The sequence below is a fragment of the Coenobita brevimanus genome, chromosome 65 (genome assembly GCF_032717465.1).
Source record: "Coenobita brevimanus isolate Jiangsu-jjx chromosome 65, ASM3271746v2, whole genome shotgun sequence".
In the NCBI taxonomy this organism is placed as follows: domain Eukaryota; kingdom Metazoa; phylum Arthropoda; class Malacostraca; order Decapoda; family Coenobitidae; genus Coenobita; species Coenobita brevimanus.
This window is the reverse complement of record NC_137018.1, coordinates 24437323-24459784: the sequence shown is the minus strand read 5'-3', so window position 1 is coordinate 24459784 and position 22462 is coordinate 24437323. Positions and strand designations below refer to the sequence as shown.

The 22462-nt window shown below is 42.1% G+C and overlaps 1 protein-coding gene and 1 pseudogene across 1 annotated transcript in view; one reads left to right on the top strand and one right to left on the bottom strand.

The window, feature by feature from the left end:
• Positions 1–22462, top strand: part of LOC145404950 (kelch-like protein 5) — a 245665-nt gene that overhangs the window by 90741 nt on the left and 132462 nt on the right. The gene's annotated exons all lie outside the window — the stretch shown is intronic.
• The window catches only part of LOC145404864 (uncharacterized), a 32306-nt pseudogene continuing 13760 nt past the window's right edge, over positions 3917–22462 (bottom strand).

The window sequence follows — 22462 nt, the reverse complement described above, 5'->3', positions numbered from 1 at the left end:
TTGGGGTTCTCAGAAGGCTTCCTAGGCATCGTGAGCAGGGTAAAATGCAGTAGCAAGGGCAGAAAATGCAGCGAGAAAAAAGCACCGTCCACTGCGAATTATGCAACTGAGTGGCGCTGTGGCGGGAGAAATTTAAACAAAACATCACGTGAGCAGAAGCGTTTTTCATTATGCGACATCACGATCTCGTCACGATAGCGGGCGGGGGAGGCTACTAGATTGGAAGTTTTGATTGGCTGTCAGCATCACGGGAACATCCAATAGGACTGTGTTGGACCAGGGGTGATCATGCTAGAGGCGAACTCTGCGGATTTTGCCCACTTCTCGGAGCTCCGTCAGTTATGGTTACGCACCCGTTTTACAGTACTTAAATCATATTAAATCGTACTAATTTTCTGCTCTCCGTGCTGGACGCGAATCGTGCTGGACAAACGTGTATTGGACGCAAGGGTACTATATAATGTTTCAAAGTATAAATTAAGTGGACATATCTCATAGGTCTTTAACAGACTTTCCGGCAGCCAGCTGTTGGGAAGTTTACTAGGTTCTCATTTTTGCTTACACGTGTAACAAAAAATTTAGCTTTTGAATATATTGGTGTTGTATAATTTAACAATGATATCCTGGAATGCTTACAGTACCAACAGATTGGTGTAAATACCATTAACAAACAATAAGGAACAGCAGCTTTTTTATTCCGCTGCAAAATTTACTACAAACTCCAGTAGAATTCCAGTAAACTTATAGATACCCCATCTGTATCAACCAAAATAGAAGTTATATCAGTAGCAGGTATGGGAACTAAATGACAGAGCTAATGAATACCCTATTAATATCATCCTAAATAGTAGTTACATCAGTAACTGTTAAGGAAAAAAATTGACTGAGCTAGGATATTCAAGATTGCACAGTGTTCTAGGCAGGATTCCACCTCTCAGCTTATAACAACCACACCATCAGTGGTGGTGTGATAATGCAATGGTTAAAACCTGTTATGTGGTATCCTGCCTCAAATTCTGTGCAATCTCTAATATCCTAGCCCATTTATTTTCATTCCATAACAGCCTGTCTGATTATTTACACACATATCAGTAGCTACATAACTAACCAGTCCATCCACTGTCCTTATTGATCATTTCCTGAAGTCTGTGAGGAAGACTTGCAACAGTGATGTAGACAGTGTGTGGATGTCCCTGAAAGAGTTCCCACTTATCCATGATGAGCTGGAGGATCTGGCGAGTCCTTTCTTGGGCCGCTACCCATGACTGAATTGTGTTCCCCCAGCAGTTCTCTATAGGGTTCAAATCGCAGCCCTTTGCTGAACCACTGTAGTAGATCTATGTCCCGTTGCTATTTGAGCCAGCGGCATATATTTCTAGCAGTAGGGAGAAGACAGTTATCCTGCAAAAGGATAAAACACAAAATTAAAAATTTGACAGGAAATACTTTACCGGTGATTTGTGATAGTGTGGTTAGGGACACTTGGGGTCGTAATATTATTTTATGCTGAGTCTGGGGGAAGGCAGGTCTGCTTCCCTTAAACAATCAGGCAGTCAACAGGCTTGTCTGTGGACTCTCACTCTCTTACGGGGAACATGGTTCTTGATATTGATGCTGAATACATGTTCTGTACATACCATATTATATGCATAAAGGTTACTTTCATGTTGCCTATTACTTTAATACAATTCATGGCAATTAATAATAAGTACAAAAATTCAGCATTATTTAGCAACAAAGTTCAAACTGTTTACACATAAAGAGACTCCTTTCTGGGAAGGGTAAAGCCATGGCTCGAATATTAGGGAGCATCACCTCCTCTAACGACTCCAGATGCATGTCCGAATTGAATTTGCCACTGATCTCCGCTAATTCACCAACATTATAAATGGAACCATGGCCAGATGTTGCAAGTTACGTGGTTACGTGGCCGCTTCTTGCAACATTGAAATTTTTTTTTTCTGGAGTATCCAGTGCCATTTCTTTGTTAGCCATGAAGTTGTCTGTGTGTGGCAGAACAGAATGTCTCATCTGAGAAAACAACTCTTCCCCAGTAATCTAGTTTCTTGTTCACATATGTTTCTGCAAACCAAAGCCTGTTAAGGCAGTGTCTGTCTGTCAGCTTCCTTTTTTGCAGGAATTTGATGATGCACACCAGCTTCCTTAAGTCATCATTGCACCGTATCGTTCGATACTTGTAGTTGAAGGTCGTCTCTGATAGACACAACATTTGTTAGTGGATGCGCTGTTGCTTCCTCCAGGATTCTGCAGTCAACGTCCGGTGTTGTTTTTCTCGGCACTCCCAACCTGGGACGATCTCCCAAATTACCCTCTTCTTCCCACCTTCGCCACCATTTCTTCGCAGTTTTTGAAGTAACTTCAACTTCGCACATTATTTCTGCATCAGAAGGCCGTGCTAGCTTCAGACCTGCAGTTTGCCTTCAAAAAGCGATCTTGTCATTATTTTGGGTTATTGAACTGACTAGTGTAGACCTAGTGGAAGGAGGCGATGTTACTGAACTCATATCAACACCTCGGTTAGGGTTATCAAAGTTTCGAATGATGGAGTGTTATCTCAGAACTAATCAGGTTATGAAACTCCACCTGATGTTTAATAAATACAAAGAGAATGGGGAACAGTGTGGGAGGGGGGCGTGGATTATGGAAGCAGGAATACCATCGGTAAGGGAAGGGGTTGGATATATTACAAGCTGGGATACAGGTAAATATGTTATATAGCAAGAAATAGTCTGTAAGGCTAAGATAGGTGTAGGGAGGAGTAAGGGATACAGAATGAGGGAAGGAGGTGGGGAGGGAAGGAGTCTGCAAGAGGAGGATGGTACTGAAGACTGATAGTTACGATGGATATATTGTTGTATAAGTAATACAGTTGACAATAAAACGTTCATGAGTAACGTGTTTATAATGCCACTGCAATGATGACTTAAATTCCTGTAAATGATAATACCTGTGTTCAGGTCATGAATGACAGATCATAGTGAGGGAGGTAAAACGAAGCAGGGTCAGTTGATTGAAACTGTGGAGAGGGGTTGGAGGTGTTGAAAGCAAGAAACAAAGGGTAATAGTGGAGTGGAAGAAGGGAGGTGAGAGGAGTAATGGAGACAATGGAAAGGGGAGGGAAGGAGATGGTGATGGGGTGGAGAGGGAGAGTATTTGGAGCACTGTATTAGCAGTGGTTATGCAAGTGTTACATAAATGGTGCTGAGTAATGTCTCCTGACCACCACAGTGACAATTGTTTGATGTTACTAACATTTTATACTAATTCATGGATAACACTTCATACTGATGACAGAGAAAAAAAGCTCATTTAACACTTTTATATTGATTACTCACTACACCCTACCCACAGCAATTTTCAGCATTACCGGTAAAACATGGATGATGGCAGAGCGTGACTGGGTAGAGGAGAGATGGGTGGGGAGAGAGGTGAGGAAGGGAAGTGATGTAACTTATAAGACAAAACCGTATACTCACGAAACACGCACCGTAAGTTTCTGTATTTGTTTAGTGTGTAACTGACATCATAATTAATGTTTTCATGCAACCTCACCTTTAGGATTGTAAACCTTCTCTAATATTTCATATAATACTTGCTGGCAACATCGGTCCAGTCCAAATAATCCTATGCGTCTGTGTCCTTAACCAAGAATCTTCATGCACCAATGTCATACATTTCACAATAACATTATTATCCCACCTGTTGCAGATTAATATAATTTGGGAATGTGATCTTAGCTTATCTCAAACAAATAATCTTTAATATTAGCCATTTAAACCATACGTGCCATCTCTATCTCATACAGTATTCCCAGATCAACAGACTCGTATCATGCATGCTGAGAGAGACAAAGTTCTGCTGTCGACTGTACCTGTGGATATTTATTATAGGAAAATCACATCCAGTGCGCTACAGTGTTCTCTGTTTCAATGACGTGCATGTAAGCTGTTGCTCGCAGATAAAGAATCTTATCTGGTTCACCACGATACCTCTTGACATTAGCAGTGAGTGGCTGCGCAAGTCTGGTGTACTTTTTGGCATGTGCATCGCACCGACGTACCAAGACATTCTGGTGCAGTAGATGCTGGACGGCGATGCCCTTTAACCCCTAAACCGCTAGCTTGTTTTGCTTTGACTTGCGGCTCCCACGGGCATATTCGGGCTCCGACAGACTCTCTAAAAACATTTGCCAAAAATCAGTTATTAGTCCTAGAATATTAGAATTACATATGCATATGGCACATACCTTCAGCTTTCTCCTGGGATGTTTGTTGAGCCTTCGTCGAGTACCGTAGGACTTGTGGAGACCTCTGAAGTTGGGTAACGAAGTCTCCACTTTACACTTCCTGACAACCCGTAATATGATTACCACAGCCTGATATTATCACTAAAAACACTATTCTATGATTCTCAAGTAGTTTGGAATCCATACTCCAAAAAAAAAAAAACTGTGAAAGCAATGAAAATTATGAGGCCGTATGACCTTCCCACTTGCGATCGTTCGCCGCTGGTGTTCTGTCATTTATTATTCATAAAACTCCTCACACTTTTTATTTTTGTTACTATATAACACTTATATATATCTACAGTCTTTATCCATAAGGTTCCTTCAGTAATAGTAGTTTATTGTCACTGTAGGCATTCAATTTCTCTTTCAGTAAAATACGTAGCATTCACTTTCTCGTCCTGTATACTAGGGTTGAGAGTGAATGTCACTTTCACCTTCACTCTCATAACTCATAGTATTCATACATGCTAGAGTGAAACTTTCACTTTCATTACTCCTAGTATATACTGTATACTCGTATTCTTATAAATCTACTCATTTACATTTCTATGCACATTCTCTATTTTATTTACATTACTGTATTTACATTTCTTTTATTTACACTGTGTTAGGCACTGTCACTTGCAGTAACTTATAAAACTATTTTCCACTGTTCACTTATATTTACATTCATTGCTTTCACTTGCTGTTTACCCATTATTTACCCATTATTTACATTTCCACTTGCACTGTTTTACTCACCAGAAAGATCATAGTCACTGTCTATCATTTGTCAGCCCTTTACCTCTTTCCACACGAGGTTTAGTAGGGCGTAGAAGTCACAGGGCCCTTTTGCATGGAGCTAAAAAGCAGCGGAATTTGACAGGCGCGAATCCGACGTACTTTCACCTTGAAAGACGACAGTAAACTGATACTGGTGGCCTGCCTCTAGGGGGAGTGCAATTCTGCCAACGTCAGCCTTGTGACAGCTTCTAATATATAGCTATGAAATGTTTGGCAGGAAATCTAGACAATACATAATAAATTAGGTAGTTCCAGATGAATGTAAATATCACTTAGGCTTTGCCCTTCCCTCCTTGTATATATTTTTATTAAGAGAATAGATTAAATGGCATATTTCAAGGGGAAATGAACAGCGAAAATTAGCTAACAAGTGCACGTGAGGTGTTGTCAGGTGATAATTAGCCAATTCCAGGTGTATGGCACTATTACTTACCTTATTTCTCTTTTGTATATATCATTTGGTATAAGAACAGGGCATAGGGCTTATTTCAATGGATGAAATCAGTGGAAAATTCCAGGGAAGATTTACTTAGCGTAGAATACAGTGTGGTGGCCTGCAATAATTAGGTAGTTCCAGGTGAATGTAAATATCACTTAGGCTTCTCCCTTCCTTTCTTATGTATATTTTTATTACGAGAATAGATTATGCGGCATATTTCAAGGGGAAATAAACAGCGAAAACTAGCGAACGAGTGCACGTGAGGTGTTGTCAGGTGATAATTAGCCAATTCCAGGTGTATGGCACTCTCACTTACCTTATTTCTTTTTTGTGTGTATTATTTGGTATAAGAATAGGGCATAGGGCTTATTTCAATGGATGAAATCAGTGGAATATTCCAGGGAAGATTTACTTAGCGTAGCACAGCTGGGCAGGCGAGAGGAGAGGGTATTGGAGGAGAGGTAGGGAGGGGAGTCAAGAACGGGGAGAAATGGCTAAATTGTCAACAATGGATGGGAGTACAGATGAGATTAGGAGTGCAGACTTGTGTTGGACATTGGCAATACTGATAGATGATACAGGCCACCACTTGAAAGCCTGGGCAAATTCAAAATAACACAGAATCTCAAAAGTGACGCCCCGCGGTATGATCCCTTGCTCCCAAGCGTCACGAAAGTGACGCCCCGCGGTTAAGGGGTTAAAAACTTCCACATCTTTGGGTGCGCACACATGTACACCAATTTCAGAGCATTGTGGAACCCTTCACAGCAATTTGTGGTTTTTGGAGTACTTTCTTCGGCGTCCTCGAAGTGGTTCCAAAGTTTGATAGGAAAATGGAAATCTCTCCGATGTCCACCAGTTTACATGCCTCGGATGTAAGTTGCCTCGAAGTAAGCCACCACTTCTTCAACTTCCAGCTCCTGAAGGAGGGCACGACAAGATCCTCAAAAAGCAGTATGACATCATTTTTGGACAAATGCCAAAGCCAGCAAACACTTCATGAGCAAAGAAAACTCCCTGTCGTTTTCTTACCTAGCCATTAGGCCTACACTGGCAATTTTTCAGATGACACACTGACTGAAATGGAAAAAGCATCTGGAAGTGGATTTGGAGGGGAACATTGTGGTAAATCCATTGGTGGCTACAGTTTCAGTATCTGTGAGGACTTTTTCAGGTTGTAGACCAGGCATGAGTGAGAGAAGGATGTCAATTGTCCTTTCTTACGTGGCTTGGGTTTTGTCTAGAAAAAGGAAGTAAACACAGGGAGGATAGGTGCTGTCGACTCTGGCGTGAATGGTGTAAAGTTGAAGAAGAAAATAAGTGTGGTATTGAACGTACCATTGCACATCCATACCCTACTATTGCTGTTGAGATTGGTGGCACTGTTGATATCACCCATGCAGATGATACGGTCAACATCACCCACTCCAGAATCATGCAGGATTATTTCTTGATACTCTGGAGGAATATCGAAGTTTCTGGAGTGGGGGATTTCGCTTGCACTCTTGCTGCGCGGTCATTTTCTTGTTACTAATCGTTCCAATGATGACTTTTGTGGCAGTCGTTGCATGACATCCTCAGTTGCAGAAGCTACAGCGTTCGCCATGTAGTTTCTCACACTGTCTGACGAGCCTTCGCCAAGTGAGTGTAGTGCACTCACCACCTGCTGTACTTGGGCTGTTAGTGGATCACCAGAATGACTATGAGCACTGGGCTCCTTGGTCACCCTCTCCCCAGCTGTCTTCATACTAGTGCTGCATCTGTGTTTACAGTAGTGATGACATCACCAGTAGGAGATTCCTTAAGTCATCCAACGTTCTCTGCTCCTCTCCACATATTCGTGGCCAGCATATGTGAGGAGCGATTTCACTCGCTTGGTGCTCCCAACGGAAGAGACATTAAAATTTCAGCTATAGAGTAGTGACGGCTCGTGCAGTGAAAGCTGGGCAGAGACTGACAACCACGAAGGAGTAAACAGACAACATGTAGTTCAAGTGGCCTCTGGTTTGATTGTCACTGGTTCGTTTGTCTGAATATTATCAGTCTAGTTGTCGTGGGTTCAGTTGTCAACTGATTTGTCACTGGTTGAGTTGTCACTGGTTGAGTTGTCCACTGGTTCAATTGTCCACTGATTTAGTTGTCCACTGGTTGAATTGTCCACTGACTGAATTGTCCACTGGTTGAATTGTCCACTGGTTGAATTGTCACTGGTTCAGTTGTCCGGGAACTGGCAAGAATATGTTACGGTAATGGTAATGGTAACATGTTACGGTAATGCTCGGATAACGGATACTCGTGTATTGGGAAGAAAAATATTCGTGAGTCTTGTTTAACAGAGTGCAGAAATTATGGTGAAAATAAGGTTAGGCCAACTGACCCTGCTGGCATCACTGAATCTGGGTCGAAATTGCCCATTCCCTTACTGGTTTCATGTATAGCGGATGCTCGAAAAACGGGACCTGCCTGTATTTGATACAGCCTAAACATTACCAGTTTCCTTTAATTACATTGTTGGTAGATAACTTTACATAATAGTGAGTTTTGGGTTGGAGCTGGAATGCATCTTCTCTGTTTCTTAAAAAACTTAGGGGAAAAATTGCTCCAAAATATGACAGATTTGATATCTGATAACTGTCATAGGTACACATACTCGTCAAATGCCAGGGTACGCCTGTAAAAATGTTAATAGTGTGTTGAGTACCAGTGAATTTCTTATTGGAAGAGCTGTTGCTTTTGAAAAACAAAAGACCAGATTATTTTTATCATTATCATTAAAATATGATGAAACTGTATCTAATGAGCACTCACAGCTCATAAACCACCAACTTCAAACTAAGTCATTGATCTTAGTGCTGCGAACAGTAAAATAGAATGTGGACAGTCATTAGTTCCCACCATTGTCCATGTTGCATGTGTCACTTCCTTTGTTAATATCACATACACCAGGCCCTCCACATTCGCAGAATCAACTTTCACTGGTCTCTCAGATTCGCAGATTGCCCCTCTGTGGAGCCAAGGCTGAATTTAATGGGTATGATTGCAGGAAGGTGGGGTATTATGTAGCTGATGACTTGCCCACACATGAGTGTGGGCAAGTCATCAGCTATTTGTGATATTTTATGCTGCATTCAGGTCCCAGATAAGGTTTATTAGGTACAGTATGTGCACACTTGCTCACAGGGGTCAATTTGCAGCTGTAGAGGCTAGGGCACACCAAACTATCTATCTATTTCCAGACGCCATAATCCCGTAAGGGGTGGCCATTTGACTTTGAGTTATTTGTTTTATGGGGAGGGGCATTAACCCTCCACCAACCCACTTGTTGACACATACGGAGCACATATGGTTTGGTCATATGGTTACCACCCAGCGTTGTAAATGGTTTCTTGGCTTACAGGAAACCATTTGGCTTGTCGCTCAACGTGAAGCCACCTGTAAAGGAAAGAAAAGCATGAAGAAGTGACAGGAAATATAGGAGAAATAGGAGTAGAGGAGGGCAGGCACAGAAAAAGAATGATAAAGGCTAAGGAAGAAGTAGGCAGCTCTACATCAAGTGAGTGGATGATGGTGCACCAAACATTCAGGGAAATTCCACATTCGTGGGGGTCTGTGTCCCTAACTCCCACGAATGTGGAGGGCATGGTGTACAGTACAGGCAAACTCTAATTTACGATACCCCTAGATGCAATACCCTGGAATAGTGATGGGGATAGAAACACCACCGTACCTTGCCTATCGTAGGCCTACTCCCAGTTTTGTGATGGGTTTTGATTTTTTTTTTTTTTTACCAATTTGATGATATTTAGCCATAAATTTTGTATTTAGGTTGATTTATAAACCATTTTTAAACTTAGATTAATGTGTTTTAGTCATAGGTGGTGTGAACACTGTCATTTGGGTATGGATTCTCACCCATCAGATGAGGTACGAAACAGTGTGGACAACTAGGCAACTCAACAAAGTATATTTCATGTTTGACCATTGAACTGCCATCAAAACTTTCATGGAATACTTAATTTTAATGTATAATAATAATTATGAAAACCCTAGAGAGAATATATTTCATGAATTGATGAAAACTGTGACATCAGTAAATCATGTGTTTACATTCAGGCTGTTCAAGGAAAAATGCTTTGAAAATACAAAGGAATTTCTAAATACACTAAATGCTGGAAAGTAAGAGAAGAAAATAAAGGAGCTCATCAACCAGAACAGTAGCTAAAACAACATAAAGAGGGGCCTTTGTACAGGCTAGCCCAATCACATCATCGATTGATAAATCATGTAAGTTCATTCGGGCTGTTCAAGGAAAAACGCTTTGAAAATACAAAGGAATTTCTAAATAAATGTTGGAAAATAAGAGAGAAGAAAATAAAGGAGCTCAGCAACCAGAACAGTGACAAAAATGACATAAAGAGGGGCCATTGAAATAAGCTATCCCGATCGCATCATCTGTCGCATTCCCCTTCAAGAGAATTCCCCATCAAAACATCAGCGATTCTCTGTCACAACAGTTCACACCTTGGACGATTCTGCAACATTCATACATTATTATTATGCATCACGGATGTTTATTTAATTGTCCCAGGACTGTCTGATGGTGGGATGTTTGAATAGGAGTCGGAGATCACATTCTCCAGTGGCCTTGACTGAGTACAAGTGAGACGGGCACTGGTTTTAGGCATAGGTTAGCTTCTTTTACAGCTGTTAGGCCATTTAGATTGACTTTAGACCTTTTTTTGGACTCATTTGAGTGGGTTTAGGACTTGGTTGGGGGAAACCCAAGGCTCAAATTCACATCCCTATATCTTACATGTTAAATCTACCCCGAAATACAATACCCCGCCTAGCGATGTTTTTTTCTTAACCAATTGCATTATTAAACCGGGGTATGCCTGTAACATTCTTTTATTAATGACTGTGGAAGTAATGTGATGTTTAAAACATAGTTTTGGAAATAAGTCCCAGAAATCATACTCATATGCATGTGTTGTAAATCATAGTGCTTGTAAGAATGAACTAATTGTAATGTGATATCAGTTATTGGTGATTTTTCCTCCCTATTTCTGATACCAATATTAATTGGTCTTTGCTTGCCATTTTAAATCACTGTTGCATATGAATGATTGAGAATACTGGTCAACTCTTGCATCAGCATGTTGGACAGAAAAGATGTGAGAATACATTGCCAGACAGGTGTAATGTGTCTACTGCAATGGAGGAGGAATGCAGGTAGAGAGTTTTAGAAGGGCACTGGCCATTGAAATACAGACAACCTGCAGTTTCCAAATGTTCAGTACAGTAAGACCTCACTATAATGGACTAATTGGGACCCAAGCCATTCTGAAAAGCGAAATTCCAATAAAAGTGACATCCGGACTTCCCTTTGCTAACCCGGACTTTTTCTGATATATCAGAAACAGCTAACTAAAAAAACGAACACGAAGCCTCGGACAAGGACTGACCAAAAGATGACGACCAAGGACCGGGCAATGGACATGGTACGGATCGCAACATGGAATGTAAGGGATGCGAATGATGAGGTGAAAGAGAGAGAGATTGTCCAGGTGCTTGAGGGTGTGAAAGTGGATGTATGTGGAGTAACTGAAACTAAATGGAGAGGAGAGAGTGTGAGTGAATGGGAGTATGGATGGGGTATATGTGCAGGAGGTGAGACTGAGAGGGCAAAAGAAGGAGTGTGTATTGTTGTGAGTAAAAAATGGAAGAAGAATATAAGAGAGTATGGATCAGTTTGGTCAAGGATTGTGTGGGTAAGATTGAAAGTAGGAATACAAATGTGGGTGATTGTGTGTGTGTATGCACCAACGCAAGATCGTGCAAGCAGAGTGAGAGAAGAATTCTGGACAAATGTGGAAGAGTGCATGGAAAAGTTTAGAAGGAATGAGAGAGTGTTTTTGATCGATGATATGAATTGTAAAGTAGGGAATGTGAAGATGGATGGAATAGTTGGTGAGTTGGGTGTGCTTGCTGAGATAGATGAGAATGGCAGTGCGTCAGTGGACACTTGTGCCGGGAGGGGGTTGGTGATAGCCAATACCTTCCTCAGGCACAAAATGATCCACAGGTATACATGGCTAGTGATGAGAAGAGTGGGTGGTGAACTGAATGAAAGGAAGGCACTGATTGATTATGTGTGTGTGGATGAAAGGATGCAAAAATGTGTAATGGATGCAAGAGCTTATAGAGGTTGGGGGAGTGGACTTTTCAACCACTACTTGGTGGTGGCCAGTATCAAGATCCAAGCAAGATGGAGAAATAGAAGGGAAGGACGGGAAGAAGGAGTACAGTACCCTCGTGTCCAACACGTGTTTGTTTGTCCAGCACGATTCGCGTCCAGCACGGAGAGCAAAAAATTAGTACGATTTAATACGATTTAAGTACTGTACTGTAAAACAGGTGCGTAAGCATAACACAGACGGAGCTCCGAGAAGTGGGCGAAATCCGCAGAGTTCGCCTCTAGCACGATCACTTCTGGTCCAACACGGTCATACTGGACGTTCCCGTGACGCTGAGAGCCAATCTAAACTTCCGATCAAGTAGCCTCCCTCGCCCGCTATCATGACGTGATCGTGATGTCGCCCAATGGAAAACGCTTCTCCCCTTTCATGATGTTTTGTTTAATTTCTCTCGCCACAGCGCCACTCAGTCGCATAATTCACATTGGATGGTGCCTTTTCCTTGCTGCATTTTCTGCCCTTGCTACTGCATTTTACTCAGCTCATGATGCCTAGGAAGCCTTCTGAGAACCCCAAGAAGTCGCGGCACCTCCCTCAGGCCACCAAGCTAGAATTCATCGAGAGGCAGAAGAAAAGGGAGAGGAATTTCAAAGGATTTATGAAGGAGGTTGAGGAGGAGCAGCAGCCATCACCCGCCAGTGACACCAGCAGCCATCCTCCGGGGACCCAGTAGGACTACCTACAGCCTCGGATACCACCTTCCATTCCCAACAAGCCCACCAACATTATCCTATAAGGTTAGTTATCATTCATAGTACAGTACTATTCATTATAATTACAGCAGTACTAATATATGTATAGGTATATGGTAGGTATATACGGTGACCTTTCCTAGGGTTGCTGACATAATTCATTTTTCTCCATAAGCTCTGTTGTTTGTCCAACATGTTTTTGGTCCAACACGGGACGCATGCATGACAATATTACCGTTTTGGACGCGAGGGTACTGTAGTTGCAAGGAGAGTGGAAAGGTTACAAGAGGAAGAGAAAATGGCAGAATATAAGAGAGAAGAAGCGAAACAATTGGATAAATATGAATTGGAGCAGATGGGGGACGTGGAAGGTGTGTGCAGGATATTAACAGAAGAAATATGTGCAGCATGTGATGTGGTGTGTGGGGTGAAGAGAAGATGAAGGGGGGTGCAAGGAACAGCGTGGTAGAATGACGAGGTGAGACAGGCTGTGGCTCAAAAGAAGAAAGTATACAGTGAATTGATGAGAAATAGGGGTGTGGAAGAAGTTGAGAGGCAGAAGACAGTTATATGTAGAAAGGAAAAGAGAGGTGAAAAGACTAGTAAGAGAGTGTAAGAAGAGAGTGGATGAGGAATTTGGAAGAAATTTTAGTGTAAAGTGGAGGGACTGTAAGAAAATGTTCTGGAAAGAGGTGAAGAGAGTAAGACAGGGTGACAGTGAAGTTAGCAGGGGAATGAAAAATAAAAATGGTAGATTATTAGTGGAGAAGGGAGAAAAAGTGAGCAGATGGAGAGAACACTTTAAGGAATTGTTGAACATAGAGGATGGAAGGAATGCGAGTATAAGTGGTTGGGGAATGGCTGAGAGAAGGAGGGAGGTGAGAAGACAGGAAGAAATCAGTAGGATAGAAGTTGTGGAAGCAATGAAAAAAGTCAAATTAGGGAAAGCCCCAGGAATTGATGGAGTGTGTGGTGAAATGCTGAAGCATGTGGGAGAGGTAGTAGCAGAATGGATGTGGAAGATGTGCAGATTGGCCTGGGAGGAAGGTAGGGTCCCAGAGGATTGAAATTCAGGTATATATTCCCTTGTGCAAAGGAAAAAGGGGAAAAAAAAGTGTGTTAATCATAGGGGCATTTGTCTTCTTAGTGTAATTGGCAAAGTGTATGGTAGGATACTTATTGACAGAGTTAGGGAAAGAACAGAGGAATTAGTTGGAGAAGAACAGGGAGGCTTTAGGAAGGGAAGAGGTTGTGTAGATCAGATATTCTTTCTTAGATCTTTAGTGGAAAAGTTTCTAGAGAAGGGAAAGAAGTTATATGCAGGTTTCATGGATTTGGAGAAAGCATATGACAGGGTGGATAGACAAGGATTGTGGAAAGTATTAAGAATATATGGAGTAGATGTGAAGTTGTTGAATGCTGTGAAGAGTATGTATGATGGTGCCAAGGCTGCAGTGCATGTGGATGGTGAACTGAGTGAATTTTTCTCTTTGAAGGTTGGGTTGAAACAGGAATGTGTCATGTCTCCATGGTTGTTCAATCTGTACATGGATGGGGTAATAAAAGAGGTACAAGGTTGGGTAGTGGATGTTGGAGTGTCCCAGGTAAGAGAGAGTAGTGTTTGGAAACTCCTTGTACTGTTGTTTGCAGATGATACTGCGTTGTTGAGTGAAGACAAAGAGGAGCTGGAAGGCTTGGTGGATGAGTTTGGGAGAGTGTGTAAGAAACGGAATCTAAAGGTGAATGCAGGGAAGAGTAAAGTGATGGTCTTTAAGAGAGGTGAAGTCAGTGAATGTACAGTGAGGTTGGATGGTGAGGAACTGGAAAATGTGAGTACAATTAAGTACTTGGGTAGTGTGACGAGTAAGGATGGAAGTTTGGAGGGTGAAGTGCTTGAAAGGGTACAACAAGGAAGAAGGGTTGCTGGTTCCATGAAAGCAGTGATAAGAAACAGGGAAGTGAGCATGGAAGTGAAAAAGTTACTACATGACAGTATTGTGATACCAACTCTAACGTATGGAAGTGAAGCTTGGACGTTGTTGGAGGGACACAAGTCAAGAGTGAGAGCAGTGGAAATGAGTTATTTAAGAGGAGCCTATGGAGTCACATGGAGAGACAGGCTGACAAATGAGGATATAAAGGAGCATTGTGATATGGATATGGAAGTGATAGGAAGCATTAGGAGGAATACACTGAAGTGGTTTGGCCATGTGAAGGGGATGGAGGGTGAGGGACTGACGAAGAGAGTGTATGTGAGTGAGGTGGAGGGGGGGGAGAGGGAGGGGGAGGCTAAGGATGAGATGGAGGGATGGGGTGGAGAGGTATATGAGAGAGGGGGATGTGAGTTGGGAGCAGGGCAATGAAATGGTGGGGGACAGGGCGACGTGGAGGCGATTTGTTTGTGGCCACCCCGAACAGGATTGAGGCGTCTGGCAATAGATAGATAGATAGATCAGACATTAGTCTGGATCGCACCAACAGTTTTTAAACCATTTTCACAGCCACTGCAGTATTGTACTGTATTATACCTTCATTCCAGTAATCTATCTATCTATTGCCAGATGCCTCAATCCCGTTTGGGGTGGCCACAAACAAATCGCCTCCACGTCATCCTGTCCTCTGCCATTTCACTGCCCTGCTCCCAACTCACACCCCCCTCTCTCATATACCTCTCCACCCCATCCCTCCGTCTCATCCTCGGCCTCCCCCTCCCTCTTCCCCCCTCCACCTCACTCACATACACTCTCTTCGTCAGTCTTTCACCCTCCATCCTCTCCACATGGCCAAACCACCTCAGTGTGTTCCTCATAACACTTCCTATCACATCCATATCCACACCACAACGCTCCTTTATATCCTCATTCGTCAGCCTGTTTCTCCATGTGACTCCACAGGCTCCTCTTAATTAACTGATTTCCACTGCTCTTCCTCTTGACTTGTGTCCTTCCAACAACGTCCAAGCTTCACTTCCATACGTTAGAGTTGGTATCACAATACTGTCATGTAGTAACTTTTTCACTTCCATGCTCACTTCCCTGTTTCTTATCACTGCTTTCAAAGAACCAGCAACCTTTCTTCCCTGCTGTACCCTTTCAAGCACTTCATCCTCCAAACCTCCATCCTTACTCATCACACGACCCAAGTACTTAAACGTACTCACATTTTCCAATTCCTCACCATCCGACCTCGGTATACATTCACTGACTTCACCTCTCTCGAAGACCATCACTTTACTCTTCCCTACATTCACCTTTAGATTCTGTTTTTTACACACTCTCCCAAACTCATCCACCAAGCCTCGCAGCTCCCCTTCGTCTTCACTCAACAACACAGTATCATCTGCAAACAACAGTACAGGGAGTTTCCAAACACTATCCTCTCTCACCAGGGCCACTCCAACATCCACTACCCTACTTTGTACCTCTTTTATTACCCCATCCATGAACAGATTGAACAACCATGGAGACATGACACATCCCTGTTTCAACCTAACCTCCAAAGAGAAAAATTCACTTAGTTCACCATCCACACGCACTGCAGCCTTATCACCATCATACATACTCTTCACGGCATTCAACAACTTTCCATCTACTCCATATATTCTTAATACTTTCCACAATCCTTGTCTATCCACCCTGTCATATGCTTTCTTGAAATCCATGAAAGCCGCATACTTCTTTCCCTTCTCTAGAAACTTTTCCAGTAATCAAATGGTATGATATGTATAATAATACTGTACTGTACACTGATAAACATGTCTTTTATTTATTTTATTGTGGTGAACATGGCTGTCAGGAAGTCCGGACTGCTTCTGGCTTTATCGAACTTTTTCCGATATATAGGAATTTAGTCTGGTAGTTCCTCGATTCTGATAAAAGCGAATTCCAGTCTATTGAAGTCCATTATATGGAAATTTTATTGTATCTGAATTTTCACTTATCCAGATTTATTTTTTTCTGCATCAAAGCCTCTTTATGTGAGTCTGTTCCTGCTTACCTGCATTGCCTTTCATTTCATTCATATAGGCTCTAACATGTGTGCATGTGTCAGCCTTGGTCACCTAATGGCAGCTGTCCATGGTGCTTGATCACTGGCAGTCTCTCTGTTTAGTCCCGTACAAATGTCTGATATATTACCAATATGCCGGGAATCGAACCTGGGACTGTCAGGTGAGAGCCAGGCAGCATACCACTACAACACGACCAGGTAAAAGTTAACTCAAATTGTCACAATCTTGTAACCAATGTCCCTCTGCCCCAACTGTGGGCATGAAGAGGATGAGTTAACCCCCTGGCACTCGGGCAAGTAGATGCTTTTAATCTATCCCAAGCACTTACGGCAAGTCAGAATGAAGAGAGAAACCTGTACTGTTCACAGGAAATTTATCAGAAAGCTTAGGATTGAGAACAGTCAGGTTAGAATGGTTATGACAGTGTACGAATTTGCTCTCACCTAGGTGAGAGCAGATGGAGGTGTGAGTGATGAGTTTTCCATGAATGTTGGTGTATATCAGGGGTTAGTCTTTAGTCCGTTATTGTAGTAGTAGTAGTTGTTCCCTAGGCAATCTGGCCGAACAGCCCCGAGTCCCTTAGGAAGGCCATGGCCGAGACTGGGTTTTCCCACAGAGCTCTCAAAGAGTGTATGTTGTGTTGTTGGCTAGGTGATTGTGTGCAATGCAGTCTTCCATATTGTGCTTAATAGTATGGGGTTCTGTGATGCATCCTGGACAGGCATCAGCGACAGAGTCATCCAGCCTCTTCTGGTAGCTTAAGAGGGCTGGATGGTGCCCACATCTCAGCCTGGCCAGGTGGACCCTGTCCTCACGAGGGAGTTAGGATTCAGAAGGGTGGATGTCAGGAGGCCGTGCATGCAGCTGTGTGTTGTCTTTAAGTGACTGAATGGAGCGGCGAGTGATCTGAGTGTGGATGTGCTTCTGGAAGCTGGTCTGAGGTGGGCGAGGGGGGAGAGATGACAGTACAGTAAACTCGCCCGGAACACGTTCTCGCCGAATGCGCTCGCAATTATACACGGTTAGTGCTGGGATATGTATAAGATAACGTAAGATTAAAGAACCATTACAAAAACTATATATTTACGCAAGAGAGGCCTTTGATAGGCCAAATCCTCGAACATCAGGTCAGCACGCATGGTTTGTTTTGATCACGTGATGTGATTCGCTGTCCTGCTTTTCCTCAATGCTGTATTTGTAAGTTAAATATTTACAGTACTGTTCTGGTAAGTTTATGTGCAAGTTAAAGTATTATTAAATAACGTTCAAGCAAGAAATAGTCTTATAACCAGTTTTCTGATAGGCGTCAGAATATTACCTTTTTTATTTGTTTGTTAAATATTTGCTGTACTGCTTTTCCACAGTACTGTATTTGTAAGTTAAATATTTACTATTCTGGTATGCACTTGTAAGTTAAAGCTATTAAAGTAAGTTAAAGCATTAAGTAAAGCCTTGTAACCAGTTATGGATTACACACGATCGGTGGGTTCCAAGACAGTTCGCTATCATGTCAATTCCCCTTCAAACATGAACGATTCCCCATCAAGACAAATCGCACCCTGTATGATTCCCCGTCATTCTTTAAATATATTAATTAATCAATACTTTTATAAATATACTTATTATTAATTAATCAATACTTTAATAACTATATTTCAGGGGGATCCATCAAAGTCTGCGATGTCTTGTTATTGTTGTGACGGTGAACTGGCTTGACAGCGAATAATCCAGAAACCATTTTGCTCCCTAGACTCCCTAAAAGTGGTATTTTGCTGTTATCTGCCATTGGTAATCAATATGAAGCACTTTAAGTGGTTAGAAGGTTTATTTAATGTTATAACTTTCAAATACAGTACTGCACAGCAAAACTTCAACATACAAATACCTAAACATAAGGCAACATTCCAATGCCGAAACCAATCGGCGTCGGAATGTTGCCTTGTGTTTTGGTATTTGTATGTTGAAGTTTTGCTGTGCAGTACTGTATTTGTAAGTTATAACATTAAATAAACCTTCTAACCACGTAAAGTGCTTCATATTGATTACCAATGGCAGATAACAGCAAAAGACCACGTTTAGGAGATCTAGGGAGCAAAATAAGGAGTAGTTAAAACTTACGCGGTTTCGCGCCGAACACTTCATGTTAGGAACGAAACCCACGTGTTGGGGGCGAGCTTACTGTATTTGTGTATGGTATCGTGTGCTGGGTGTTGTTTTGATGTTCCTTGATGTGGGTGGATGTGCTGCCATGTAATATAGTGGATGTTAAGGGTTTGTTGTGGCTGCAGCAAGAAACTGGGTGCCTCTCATGTCTAGGTGATCCTTGACTTTGAGGACTTTGGTTTCTTGATGTAGGTGGTCTGTGGGTTTAGTAGCTGTGCAGCCTGTGATTATTTTTAGGGCCTTGTTCTGTATGGTCTGTAGAGTGTTGTAGTGTGTTTTGGTGAGGTTAGAAGCCCGGGCAGGGCTTGCATAATTCATCACTGAACATATGTATTGTTTGTATACTGTGGTGGTGGTTTCTTTGTTGTGTCTGAATGTTGTATGGGCAAGTGACCTCAAAGCATTGAGTCTTGGTGTTATTTTATTTTTAATGTTTGTGATGTGTTGTTTAAATGACATTGATGTATTGTATGTTACACCAAGGATTTTGGGGGGGGGTAGGGGAGTGTTGTTTATGGTGAGGTGTGGGATGTGACTGTGTTCTGCTGTCCTGTTTGTGAGAAAGGTCACTGTAGATTTGACTGGGGCTATTTTGAGCCTGTTTGTGGTGAACCATTCATGTAGTGTGTTGAGGTAAGGTTGAATGATGTGTGCAGCTGTGTTCGCGTTTTGGTGCGTACATGTAAGTGTTATATCATCTGCATAGGAAGCTATGTGTATCTGTGGTGTATGGGGTGTGGGTATGTCGTGCATGTGTAGGTTAAAGAGTGTAGGGGACAAAACAGATCCTTGGGGGATGCTGTTTGTGAAGTTTCTGATGTTAGAAGACTGACCGGCAAATGTTACGTGTGCAGATCTGCCTGCCAAGTAGTTTGCCAGCCATCTTTTTGTGTTATTGTGCATGTTTGTGTTGAGTATTTTGTTTATGAGGTTGTGGCAGGGGATGGCATCAAAAGCTTTGCTGATGTCTAGTGTGATTAGGAGTGTTCTGTGTGGTGGCCTAGCTGAATTCATCCCATCGAAAACTCTCTGTGTAAGGTCTATAAGAAGGGTGTTTTTGGAGTGTAGTGGCCTAAAGGCATGTTGTGATTGGGCCTGGGGAATGTGAGGTGTGACCAGTTGTAGTACCAGTCGTTCAGTGATTTTAGAGGGGGTGCAGAGGAGTGTGATGGGGCAGTGTGAGGAGGGTAACGTGGGGTCTTTGTTGGGTTTAGGGATAGTGATGATACTGCCATGCTTCCAGGTGTTGGGTATTATGTTGTGTGAGTAACTGTAGTTTGATATGTTGGTGAGTGCTTGTATGCCTTGTGGTCCAAGGTGTTTAACCCCTACACCGTGGGTATGTTTACCGATGTTTTGCGTGTGCCGCGGTGGGTTATTCGGGCTCCGACAGACTCTCAAAAAATATTTGCCAAAAATCAGTTATTAGTCCTAGAATATTAAAATTACATATGCTTATGGCACATACCTTCAGCTTTCTCCTGGAATGTTTGTTGAGCCTTCGTCCGTTACCGTAGGACTTGTGGAGACCTCTGAAGTTGGGTAACGATGTCTCCAATTTACACTTCCTGACAACCCGTAATATGATTACCACAGCCAGATATTAACACTATAAACACTACTCTATGATTTTCAAGTAGTTTGGGATCCATACTCCAAAAAAAAATCCACTGTGAAAGCAATGAAAATTACGAGCGCGTCTGACCGTCGCACTGGCACTAGTTCGCTCTTGGTACTCTGTCATTTATTATTCATAAAACCCCTCACACTTTATATTTCTATTACTATATAACACTTATATATATCTACGGTCTTTATCCATAAGTTTCCTTCAGTAGTATTAGTTTATTGTCACTGTAGGGATTCAATTTCTTTCAGTAAAATACGTATCATTCACTTTCTCGTCCTGTATACTAGCATTGACAGTGAATGTCACTTTCATCTTCACTCTCATAACTCATAGTATTCAGACATGTTAGAGTGAAACTTTCACTTTCATTACTCCTAGGGTATATACTCGTATTCTTATAATACTACTCATTTACATTTCTATTTACGTTCTCTATTTTATTTATGTTATTTACATTTCTATTTTATTTACACTGTGTTATGCACTGTCACTTGAAGTAACTTATAAAACTGTTTTCCATTGTTCACGTATATTTACATTCATTACTTTCACTTGCTGTTTACACATTATTTACACATTATTTACAATTCTACTTGCACTGTTTTACTCAATAGAAAGATCGTAGTCACTCTTTTATCAATTGTCAGCCCTTTACCTCTTTCCACACGAGGTTTAGTAGGGGGTAAAGGTCACAGGGTCCTTTGCGTGGGGGTGAAAAAGTCCCTGAAGTCATCAAGAAGAAACATACGTACCCCCACTTCGGAAGATGAGAGTAAACTGATAAAGGAGGGCCGGGGTAGAGGCCTACTTAGGGGATATTCAGTGCTACCAATGTTAGCTCTTGAAACAGCTATGTCTAGCACTGAAATGATTGGCAGGAAATCTAGACAATACATTATAAATTAGGTAGTTCCAGGTGAATGTCAATATCACTTAGGCTTCTCCCTTCCCTCCTTACATGTTTATTTATTACGAAAATAGATTATACGGCATATTTCAAGGGGAAAAAAAACAGCGAAAATTAGCGAACGAGTGCACGTGAGGTGTTGTCAGGTGATAATTAGCCAATTCCAGGTGTATGGCACTCTCACTTACCTTATTTCTTTCTTGTATATATTATTTGGCATAAGAATAGGACATAGGGCTTATTTCAATGGATGAAATCAGTGAAAAATTCCAGGGAAGATTTACTTAGTGTAGCACGGCCGGGCAGGCGAGAGGATAGGGTAATGGAGGGGGGGTAGTGAGGGGAGTCAAGAACGGGGAGAAATGGCTAAATTGTCAACAATGGATGGGAGTACAGATGAGATTAGGAGTGCTGACTAGTGTTGGACATTGGCAGTACTGATAGATGATACAAGCCCCCACTTGGAAGCCCGGGTGAATTCAAAATAACAGAATCACAAAAGCGACGCCCCGTGGTATGATCCCTTGCTCCCAAGCGTCACGAAAGTGACGCCCCGCGGTTAAGGGGTTAAGATGAATGTTGCTTATGTTGTCTGGTCCACAGGCAGATGAGTGCTTGAGGTTGTTAATGATGTGCTTCGTCTGGTTGTAAATGAAAGGTGCGTAGTCTGGATCTGTGGGGAACTGTCTCTTACATCGGATGATATGTCGGTCTTCGCGATGGGGGTTTGGATGGCTGACTTGTGAAAAGTAATAGATGAGAGTGTTTGGTTGTTGTTTGTTTGAGGGTATGGTGTCTGTTGTTGTGATGGCAGCATGTTCTTGTGTGGTGTTGCTGTTGGAAAGTGTGATGCTGTGTAGTGTTTTGTAGCGTTTGCTGATGTTTGTTTTGTGGTCAGGTGTTTGGAGGCAAGTTTTCCAGTTTAGTGTTTGCTGTTCTGATATTTTATTGTTTATTTGAGTGTTGAGTTCTTGTATATGTTGTACGGTGTCTTTTGTATGGGGTGTTGGGGAGTGTCGCAGTGTGTCCTGCTGTCAGATGAGGATTTGAATTTCTGGTGTGAAGTTGGGGTTCTGTCTCTTTCTGTTGCTTCTAGGGATGTCTTTTGTCTGCATTTTGTATAACTGTATTGAAAGTGTGCACAGCGGTGTTGATGTTTGTGATGGGTGTACTGTTTAGTGTTTCGAAATGTTGTTCTGTTTCAGTTACAAAGACCTCCCAGTTGGCTGTCTTATAATTAGTGTATGTGTGTTTGTGGCCAGCTGGGGTGATT